Genomic DNA, 12246 nt, shown 5'->3' with positions numbered 1-12246 from the left:
ACTGCCCATGATGTGCAATAGTAACTGGTATATGAAGGTGTGCAGTCTGTTTATTTAAATTTGATGTGATTGGTCATAGCTTACATTAAACCAATAATAGACATTTTACCACAATGTAGCTGAATCTAGTTTCTTATCTAAGATTGGATATTTGCACTAATTCTTTCAATTATCTTGTAACATTAATGATTAACTCATAAATTTGAAAAGCAAACACTATAATATTGCATGCTGTTAACTTTTAGAAAAATGTTTGACTTAAATAGCAGGTGAAAGACATTAGTTGCAGTGATTTAACCAATTAATTTCTTTAAATGGACCATAAAAGAATAACTTACTGTATATACTGTAGTTAGATATCAAAATGTTATTTCAAAATTTTATTTTAGAGAAAATTTGTTGATTCTAAATATAAGCAAAGCTTGTAATTATAACAATAAATTATATATCTTCCTGTTGAAGTCATAAAAGTCCAAAGTTCTTCTCTGTTCACTTCTATACAGCAACATGGCTCTAACCTTCCTGCCTGACCTGAGTGCATTTGCAGTGGACTCCAGGGTTCAGAGCATCTGTCTACAGCTTTTCTGACTAGCCCCTCTGGAGGCCTGAGTTTTTTTTTCAAATTGAATATTATAAACCACACGGCAAGCCACATCCGAGTTCTGTTTCTCTTTGTGCCCTGGATTGTCTTACTGCCAATGACAGCATTAAGCACCTTCATTAACATCCTCCCAGTGTATTCAGGTATCAAAATATCACTTTCTAGATCCAATGACAGTGATACTGTATTCCTGCTCCTTGTCCATCAGATCAGCACTTCAAATGCATTGAATACTTAAATAAACTTGAGGATGGGAGATTTTGTTTTACTTTTTTTCATTTGCAGTCTTGTTTAACTCATGGGTAGTTTAATACAGAAAAAGAATCCCTAATCTGTGCACCTCTTTTATTGCATGTCAATCTTTGAGTTTTAAATTTCTACTAAAGTGGTGTGAATGTCTTTTATAAAACCAACACCTAATGTGTTTGATGTACAGCCTTAGCCTTCTAAATAGACTCAGTTTTTGCTATCAACCTACTTTCATTACAGTCCAGAATTGCCATTTTATCAGATATCTACAAAACAAAGCTTTTCAATCTACATTTAACTTCATAAAAAGTGTATTGTACGTGCTATTTGTAATTATTTAAATGCTACAGAATCCTTCAATACCAACAGACAGAATAGCTATTGTGAAATGTGAAGGCTGTATAACTTTGTTCTTTGAATCTATGTTTGCTCTTATATAAAGTTGATGTAGATCGACAGAAGTGCATCACCCTTTCAGGAACTGAGCTTCAAATCTTTACCTGTAATCATTATTACTTTTACTGTAGTAATGTCTCAGGGTTGAAACTGCAGTTTGCAATGGAATTAGAGAGCATTACAATCTTTAGTTTTACCTTTTCCCTTCAAATTGTTTCTGTTTGCAAGGTTTCGTCAAGTTCCTACCTCTCTGATGGATCAGATATTCTAGACAGTGGATATTTACATGAATACCTTTTGGCTATTTTGTCATCCACCCTCAGGAAGATGAAATACTGATTCCAAATTTTCTGATTTGCTCTTACACAGCCATTACCAAAATCTATACTGACTCCTGCTTCTTTGGAGACTTATACCAAAATTTCCTGTCAAGCTCATTTGCTCAAGGGGAAATGTGAATATTGGTGCAGCTCAAATGGAAATATAGAGTCATTAATAGGGTTAATAGCAAGGAAACTTGCTGCTTTCTGCCATGACATCTCACTCTCTGAGCAGCTTTCCTCTTCTATTCCAGCTCAGATTAGGAATTAATATCCAATGGAATGACACCTTCAGTTGTATAGTCATTCTGAATGTAGAGAAGGGGTTGCAGGAATATAATGTATTTTGGGTACTCTGCGACAAACTATACTTTGGTTAGGTAAGAAAAAAATTAAGAATGGATATCTAGGCATTGTTGACATCAAGTGACATTGGGCCTGCGTGGACCTATAATTTTCCAGGCTAAGTCTATATTATCATTTATTCAGGAATGCACACAAACTAGTATTTTTAATGGAGGGATACAACCTGGATGTAACATAATCAACCAAAGAAATTCATGTGCAGTTTCAGTGATTGCGGAAAAAGCTACATGCAGAATTATTTTGGAAACTCAAGTATAAATTTGCTTTCATGTCATACATATGCCAAAACTCTCCAGGAACTTAACAGGCTGTATTATGCAGAGGAGTACCATCTGCATGCAACCAGTGATCTGCTAACCTAATGTTCAGAATAAATGACACATTTTATTAGAGATATTGTAACCATTATCATAGCTATCATTATTAACATAAGTGATATCAATATCCTACAGTAATACTTCTTTGCTCACATGACACTCACAGGCAGCACACTGGATAGGGATACAAGTATACTCTTACACATTAAAGGTAAACTTTCCATAGTTCAACTGGATAACAGGACTGTTCTCTCATTAGAGTAAGATGACTGGTGGTAATTTAAACTGAGGGTCACCATATCTGAGGTAAGGGGAGAGACTGAAAAGGAGACTCCTTCATGGTAGCCTCAGCTGGTCTGGGAATTTTACATTGATCTCTTGCATTGATCTTTTCAGAGGAGGTAAAGAGATATAGCTAAGGAAGTTGTAACATAGAAATTTTAAAAATTCAATATACCATAGCATCATAAAATAATAAAACAAAGGAGATATTCTGCCTTTCATGCCTGAACTGGTTCTTTGGTGTAGCTATTTAATTAATCCCACTCCCCCGATTACGATGCACTCCAAATACGCAATTCCTAATGATGGTGAAATATGGATTTCAGCATGTGATTAAGCCACACCATTGAGTTACTGATCGCAGTTGTGCCACACAGAGGAGACTACCTGCTTCTTGATGGAGAAGAGAGTGAAAGGATACTACAAATAAAGGTCAAGAATGGTATTACCAGAAATCTGGGTGCTGCTCTCCCATTTTCTTTCTTCAACTGGTTGGAGAGGCAAAGAATTTCAACAAATTTTAAAGAAAGAGTGAAATAGTATCTAACCAAATATTATATGAAAAAATGATTATATACCAAAATTCTGCTAATTTGGTATAATAGATAAGTTGGAAACATATCCCACACTGCAATACTAATTCTATCACTCACATCTCTCCAAGTTACATAACATTTGTGCATGAGTAAATTTCTGGTCCAATGTTTGAAAAGGTGTCTAGAATCTCAGGTGTCAAATGAACTTGAAGCAACATATAATAAGTGGAGGGTAATGTATCATTTTAACAATGTCTAAAGTGTAATTACTAAGCGAAATGAAATGTTATGCAATCTGTATAATATCTCTGAAAAATTAGCTATTCAAGATGTGGGAAGTATTAATAGATGGTTTGCTCATAGTTGCTTAATATTCAAATGGTAAGGGTGCATAGCATTTAGTCTTTATGTTTTATTTAACTTGTGCTTTAAGTCCTTCCCACCCATACTTCCTGACCACTAGAGGGTCCAACCATTGGCTAATTTAGTGGATGCTATCATTGCTACTCTTTGGGCAATTGAGTAAAATGGCAACTTGCAGGAAGTAGGAAGAGTAAGTTTGTGCTCCTTTCCCAGTTGGGTTGGTTGAGACCAGTAAGTCAATCTCTTAAAAGCAATACTGAGTGTTAATGTCAGACGAAGTGCAAATGGAACTTGGATCTCTTGAGGAGAGGTTGACACTTTACTGTTCCCCATGATTTCATTCTTGAAATTAAGGTGACAGTTTGTATAAATATAACCAAAAATGCTTTCCAGTATGTTACTCTATTTCTTAAAATACAGCAGCATGAGGCTATCAGTAGAGGCTGGCTGCATTTAAATGTGGATTCTGTCAAGCTCTCATCACTTACTGAGAGCTTCACACTTTTAAAGTCATGGCAACATGTGACTAAAAAAAAACCACGAAGGCACACTTAACATTTATACTTGGGATTTCCAAGCTGGGCTGTGACAACCAGTTTAATGGAATTTTGCAAAATAAGCAGAAAACCAGTTGTGACATATATAGTGGCATGGCCTGTTCAGTTAATGTGCTTGAATTGTTCAGCATATGTCAACTCTGCAAGCGTAACTTTGTCTGGACAATTTTGAATTCAAGAATCATTTCGAAGCTTAACTCTATCTAGATGTAATGATGCCATCTAGATATTGACAGTTATAGGTAGTGATTTGTCATGGTTTGACTGACAGCTCATGTTTTCTTCAACCTATTGTGACTCTGGAAATGCTGTACTGGAATTGGCTTACATTATATGTATGCCATGCTATGACTGCAATAGATGCTACCACTGATATCAACACTCAAGTATAAGAACTTATTACCTTCACAGTTACAATTTATCAAGCAAATTTTTGATAGCATTGTATTTACTTGAGAATGTTCTCATTAGAATCCTTGGTACATGAACAGGTTTCTACATTAATCTGCTGTTCGTGCATTTAATAGAATTTGTCTTCTGTTAACTGTCTTATGTATTTGGACATAATTTCTTGTGATTAATCATTGGACCTCATGATGGAGCACTAAAATAATGCCAACAGCACTTTCATTACAACATACATAAGTTTATATATCTAGACTTTTGATGCAAATATCTATGTGTTTGGACACTATTATTTTGATGGATAATAGCACACATTTTCACTTGGTCTGCAAAAGCAAGGATTAGTCTTGCCTGTCCAATGGATATTAATGTCATTTGTACTGCAAGATCTTGAGTTAATGATTACCTCATTTGTGATGAGGTTAAGAGCATTTATCATACTGCCTCAAAATAGTGCATCATGCCCTGCTAGTGACCTTGTGAGTGCCCAGAGAGTCGTAGCAGTAACTTACAGCAGCAGTTACAATAACGCATAAGAAAGCAAATGGGACATGTACCTTGTGATTTGCAAGTATTCTAGTGAAGCATTATAGACAACATTATTGTTGTGGAACAGCTTAATCCCACTGTTACTCTCAATCATTAGCTTTTGTTCATTAAAATTCTGAAAACATTTGTGGCATAACATTATTCCATAGCAATTCATAAAGACAACTTCTGTCAAATATTTTCTTATCATCTATAAAGATATTCTATTTTAGTTTTGAGAGCTAACTAAGAAGACTACAAAGAAACCTTTACTTTCAAACACATACAATTATATGCAGTTATATGCCATAAATTCTGGAACATACATCAATTTTAATCTTAAATACTCAAAACTTATTCCAAAGAATGGGTTCAACTTTTACATCGAGTGTAAAGTGTGAACCACCAATGTGGGTGGTAGCCATTTTGAAATATGGGGAATGATATAGCCATGGTAATTCATTTTAAATTTGTGTGGTTTAATTTATTGAAAAAAATCAATTATGTACAGATGCTTTTAACCAAACTAGAGGCATTTTAAAACCCTCTAGGTTTGGTGTATTCAGAATCTAACACAAAGAGTTAATCTAATTCATTTGAGACACTTGAGTTATGACAATGTAGTAAGGATTCCATTTGGATAAGATTTCGTGTCTTCAGGTCAAAATCATCCTACCACAACAAATCATGTTTCTCTTCATCTATTAAATTGAATATTTTGCTGGACTCTGGGATTTCACCCTCTTTCGTGCATTCACACCCATTGTGTTGCTGGCGATAGTGAAATTATTTGCACAGTTTTTGAGGAGTTATCCCCATAAATGACATTGGCTTTTCCCGGCTCTTATGGCCCCTTTGATATTGAATATCGTCTTCAAGATGGATTCTTTTCTCACACTGGTTTTTCACCAACATTGAATTCTCTTGCTGCAGTACAGACATTTAACAAGTTAACAAATCTGGAGAAGGGTCACTCGGCCTGAAACGTGAACTCTGATTTCATTCCACAGATGCTGCCAGATCTGCTGAGCTTTTCTAGTAATTTCTGTTTTTGTTTCTGATTTACATCATCTGCAGTTCTTTCAGTTTTTATTTAGTAAATTTTCTAGCTTGAAACCAGTTTTATTCTTTATTATTTTTGCTGGAAGAATATTTTCTCATTATTGTCCACCAGTCTGCTTGCGCTGACATGTCTTAAACCCTCACATATCTTTGTAACATTGCTCTGATCACCTGTTTGATCCCTGTCAAGTTATAAGGTATGTAAAACATACAACAATGGCAAAAAATTAAAGCTGATGATTAATGCAAGTACAGCATTGCTGTGGCTGAAAAATTGTTTCAACTTATATAATGAGTGTCACAGAGTTTATGAATTTTATTATTGACTACAATCAAAGTATTTTTATGAGTGAAGTGTGTACTTTCTTACCCTTTTAATTTATATGATTTAAACAGTAAACTTTGCAAATTTAAAATAAAGCAGATTTATTGTTATCACAGACTTGTCCCAGAGGTTGTAAGTCAATGCATCATACTGTTACACATGCAAAGTCAGAGACAGACAAAGTTAAAAAAATTACCATTTTACAGTATCACAATTATTACAGTGCAGGAGCCTATCCAGCCTATTGTGCCTACACCAGCTCTAGTACCTAGTGCCAATCTCCTGCCATTTCTCCTTATCTTTACACACAATTCCTATCCAAAAAAAAATCCAATACCCTCTTGAATGCCTCAGTTGAACATGCCTCCATCTCATTTCCAGGTCGCACATTCTATACTTGACATACAAATTTTTTTTCCTCACACATCCTTTGTTTTCACATCACCTTAAATGTCCTCTCATTCCTCTTTTTAAAACAAGCAGAAACACCCTGCCTAATCTGTCCAACCCGTTCATGGTTCTGAAAATCTCTATCAAATCTCCTGTCAGCCTTCTTTTCTCCAGTGAGATTAGACACAACGTTTTCAATCTATCCTCATAAGTGAAGTTTCTCAGATCCAGAACCATTCTTGTAAACTGCATCTACACTCTTGCCAATGCATTTGTATCTTTTTTACAATGTGGTACCCACAACGAGAGGCAATACACCAGCTGAGATCTAACAAGTGCCTTGTACAAGTTCAACAGCACCTCCCTGCTCTTGTACTCTACACCGCTATTAATAAAGCTGAGAACACTATGCATTATTGACTACTCTATTTACCTGCCCTGCCACTTTCATTGATCTATGCATATATAGAGCCAAGTACCTCTGCTCCTGCACACCCTTTAGATCTGTACCACCTATTTTATTTTGTCTTTAGGTGTTCTTCTGACCAAAATAAGTCACCTTACGCTTCCCTGCACTGAACATTATCAGCCACCTATCTGCTCACTACACCAACTTTTCAACGTCATTTTGGAGTACCACACTGAAGTCTTCAAAGTTCACAATTCTTCCAAGTTTAGAGACATCTGAAGACTTGGAAATTTCCCACTGCACACTAAATTCCTGACCATTGACATATATATGTGTCACAAAAAGCACAGGTCCCAACATCGCCCCCTGGGGACTTCAACAAACTTTCCTCCAGCACAAACGGTATCCATTAATCATTATTCTCTATTTTCTTGTAATGATTTGTAATGACTTTCAGTCTGTTTCTTAGCAGGACTGTATTTCTTACATGTATTGGTGCTTTAACTGGAGTGGAGGCTTCGTAAAAACAGCCAAAGGGGGCTGAGAGATAAATGAGAGGGGGTGGGGCTGGGGGTGGGGTGGGGGGAGAGAGCTGGGAATGCAATAGGTAGACAAAGTTGGGGGTGATGATGATAGATCGGAACGGAGGGTGGAATAGATAGGTGGGAGCAAGATGGACAGATAGGACAGTTCAAGGGGCGGTGCAGAGTTGGAGGGTTGGATCTGGGTTAAGGTCAGGGGAGGAGAAATGAGGAAATTAGTGAAATTGACATTGATTCTGCGTGGTTGGAGGGTTACAGAATATACTAACAGTAATCCTAAAAACAGCTTTGCACATTTTTACAAGCTTACTTTTAATTTGTATGATATCTTCATGCCTGGATTAGTTTTGACATTGTGTATATGCAAATACATGATTCTTAGTGCCAGGAAAATAATAACTAGGATCAGGAGTAGGCCATCTGGCCCTTCAAGCCTGCTCCACCAATCAATAAGACCATGGCTGATTTTTCGTGGACTTAGATCCACTTAACCATACTCTCACAGTATCCCTTAATTCCTATATTGTTCAAAAATATTTATCTTAGCTTTGAAAACATTTACTGAAGTAGCTTCAACTACTTCACTGGGCAAGGAATTCCATAGATTAGAAACCCTCTGGGTGAAGAAGTTCCTTCTCAATTCAGGCCTAAACCCGCTCCCACTAATTTAAAGGCTATGCTCTCTTGTCCTAGCTTCACCTGCCAGTAGAAGCATCCTCTCCACTTCTACCTTATCTATTCCTTAGATAATTTTATACATTTCTATAGAATACCCCCCTTATTCTCCTAAGTTTCAACGAATATAATGCCAGTCTACTCAGTCCCCCCTCATAAGTCAACCCCCTCAACTCCGGAATCAACCTAGTGGGTTATCTTAGACACGGTTTTGACTTAACTGGCATCTCCTATAGTTCTCTCCATACACAGGAAATGTTTTCAGAGTGCCTTATGTTAAGTTGTAAAAGAGTATGATAGACAATGAAGGTACATGGAGAGATACATTAATGAGTCGATGTCACCAATCTAAGTTACATGCGTGTCAGCCACAAACAAATAGTATGTCTTGGCTTCTTACTCTAAAATGGCTGAGAACATTAAGTTACAGTTACGTCAATTTACCAATTTGAGACAAGTCGCAACAGCATTGGTTCCAATCAGGAAGTAGACATTTATCCTAATGAATGTCAATTACAATTCTCCTGCCCTGAAGACAACATTTAAAAGAATAAATGTTTAAAGAGCACAAAAAGTAGTGAAATAGCGCAAGAACTAGAGGAGATGTGAGAAAAAACGTTTTCACCCAGAGATTTGTGGGAATCTGGAACTCGTCTGTAGGGTGGCAGAGGCAGAATCCCTGATAATGTTTAAGAAGTGCACATTTAAGTGCACTAACCATACCAAGGCATACAAGGCTATGGGCTAAGTGCTGGTAAATGTAATTAGAATAGTTATGTGGCTGCTTTTGACTGGTGTAAATGTGGTGGGTTGAAGGGCTCTTTTCTGTGCTGTGGATCTCCACGATGTGAATAAGTTTTGAAAAATGTTGGGGAATTCCAAAGGCCATATTAACACTTTAAAAACCAGGCTTCACACCACACTGAGCTCATTTGCACTGTACATAGAGCCAACACAAGCAACCTGAGCCCACCTTTTCCAAGAGTTTCCTTCTATTTTCTTATTTTCTTATTCCAGTTCTAGACCATCACTGCAACTTATAACTTCAGTGTGAAGCCTTAATAAATGTTCCAAGGTAGACTTTATGTTCTAAGTGGAATGGGTATAGTAAACAGTGCTGCTCGGAGCAGAAAATGGAATGTCAGTAACTTTTAAAGGTATGTGGATGATTAAAGGGGATAGTACAGAATGGGACATTGTGAAAAATTGTGAAGCCTCAACATGCATCTCAAATTGTTTTCCATGGCTGAAAATCAATGGATTAAGAGAAGATAGAATTTGAAGAAAAGGTAAAGTCACCCTGAGATCATACAAGATGGCACAGCCCAGTATGTACATGCATTTTGAACAGTTCCTGAAAATGCTGCATGTGTTGATTGTGAGTAACAATCCTACATACCAGCAAGATCTTCCATGCTTCAATCAAAGTTAGGCAGTGGCACCCAAAAAGCATGCTTATCTCTTGGGAAGATGTGTCAGATTTGTCCAGCGATCAGGGGCAGCTCAGCTCACTGGCTGTGCATGCATGGATAAAACTATGAATCTCATTGTTGGGTGCACAAGAAATCATCAGCTCCATCATTGACTCATGCGGTTGAATTCCTTGCTGCCAAAGTTAAAGGGTACTCATTCATTCCTGACAAGCCACATTCTCAGAGTGGGCACCTGTAATTAAACTGCCCCTTCCAATCAGTTTGTTTCCTTTCCCTGGTCAACATGACACCCTTGGCCAGGCAGACTTCCACCCTTGACCAGCTTCCATGGCCCATGTCCATTACAAGCTAGGTCTCCCATCCTCAATACTGTGTGTAATTTGAACCATCATCACTCAAACTCATTCATTTCAATGGATTAAGATGAATGTCCTTCAAAAAGGACAAAGCAGCAGCTGCCCACTCCAAAGTCCAAGAAGATATTTACCTTGCCAGATGCACACAATTTATATCTAGTTGGCTATATTAATGTATGTGGTGTTGTTTACCCATGGAGAACTTCATAGAAAGGGGACCTTGATTTTTAGATTAGATTAGATTACATTACAGTGTGGAAACAGGCCCTTCGGCCCAACAAATCCACACCAACCCGCAACCCACCCATACCCCTACATTTACCCCTTACCTAACACTACGGGCAATTTAGCATGGCCAATTCACCTGATGTGCACATCTTTGGACTGTGGGAGGAAACCGGAGCACCCGGAGGAAACCCACGCAGACACGGGGAGAACGTGCAAACTCCACACAGTCAGTCGCCTGAGGCGGGAATTGAACCCAGGTCTCTGGCGCTGTGAGGCAGCAGTGCTAACCACTGTGCCATCGTGCCGCCCAGTATTGAGCTGGCCTTCTAATGAGAAGTCATGAGATGCAAATATATGGAAAAGGATTCCCTAATGGTCGCTATTGGGAAATTCCAATCACCTTTAAGTTTTAGAGAACTTTATTGATACACTTATCTTGTTCTCAGGCTTCCAAGTTTTAGCCTCTTGTTCAATTATCTATCCATTTTTCTAACTACTCCCTGGAGCAACACAAGTCTCTGCTGCCAGTTTCAAGTCAAAGTTGAACTTTCCTGACAATAGATAAACATGGCTCCTGCTGCATGAGAGCTACAGTTGGAGAAGGGCCTTTCAATAAACCACCTGTGATCCTATTTCACTGTTTCCTGGGCCTGCTATAGTATTGTGACAAAACAGAACACATTCTGGAAGAACAGCACCTCATTTTCTGTGTAGATGCCTTAAAGCCTCTAGGACTCTACTGAGTTTAATAACTTCAGAGAGTAACCTTGGTCTTGCATTTTAATTATGAACATCCACCCTTCTCTTTCCCTAGCCATGTCTTGTTAGGTCTTTCTCTCTGCAGAATGGACCCATTTTCTTTTCATTTACACCTATTTTACATCTCTATCTTTCATTAACCCTCCTTCTGTATTTTGTTCTGGGCAGCCTTACCATCTGTTCCACTCACTCTTCCTCCATCTTTGTCAACAGTATAAATACCACACCAACGTTTCAGCCCCTTTCAATTCTGCAGTGGAGTCATGCTGGTCTTGAAAAGTTAGCTCCGTTTCTCTTTCTACAGATGCTGCCAGACCTGCTGACTTTCTCCAGCATTTTCTCTTTTTATTTTTGCCCTGATTGACTCTGGGACTGGAAGGATCATGGCCTCTCAGTGGTCAGTATCTCTAAGTGAATGGATTTCATTCCTTGGAATAACATTTCATTCCTAGGCAGTCTAGTCACTGGCTATTTTAATGGTATTTAATACAATGGGCCTTGCTCAAAGGAGCTGACATGTGGTTCTTGCCAGCTCTCCAGAGTGTAGGCAAGGGACCTAACTCCTGGATTAAATTGAACTCAAGAATGTTATTTTTTCATACAGTGAGTTTTTATAACAGGCATCTTTGATCCTCTTTGGTCACAGGTGAGGTCTCAGAGGACTGCAGAACAGCTAATGTTGTCCCATTGTTTAAAAAGGATAATTGGGATAATCCAGGAAATTACAGGCCTGTGACCTTTAAGGCATTTGTAGGGAAATTGTTGAAAATGATTGTCAGGGACAAGATCTATACACTTATAGCAATTGGACTGATTAGTGATAAATAGCATGGTCTTGTGCAGGAGAGGTCGTGACTCACTAACTTGACCGAGCTTTTTGAGGAGGTGACAATGATGATTGATGAGGGAAAAGCAGTTGATGTTGTCTACATGGACTTTAGAAAAACCTTTGACAAGGTCGTCATGGCAGGCTGGTACAAACGGTGAAGTCACATGGTATCAAGGGTGTGCTGGCAAGTTGGATAGAGAACTGACTTAGTCATAGGAGACAGAGGGTAGCGGTGGAAGGATGCTTTTCGGAATGGATGACTGTAACTAATGGTGTTCCACAGGGATTAGTGCTGGGACCTCTGGTGTTCATGATCTA

The sequence above is a fragment of the Chiloscyllium plagiosum genome, unplaced genomic scaffold, assembly GCF_037043375.1.
Source record: "Chiloscyllium plagiosum isolate Xiang-an unplaced genomic scaffold, Cpla_swu_hap1 HiC_scaffold_6, whole genome shotgun sequence".
NCBI lineage: Eukaryota > Metazoa > Chordata > Chondrichthyes > Orectolobiformes > Hemiscylliidae > Chiloscyllium > Chiloscyllium plagiosum.
The sequence above is the reverse complement of the archived record's forward strand: the minus strand, read 5'-3'. Positions refer to the sequence as shown.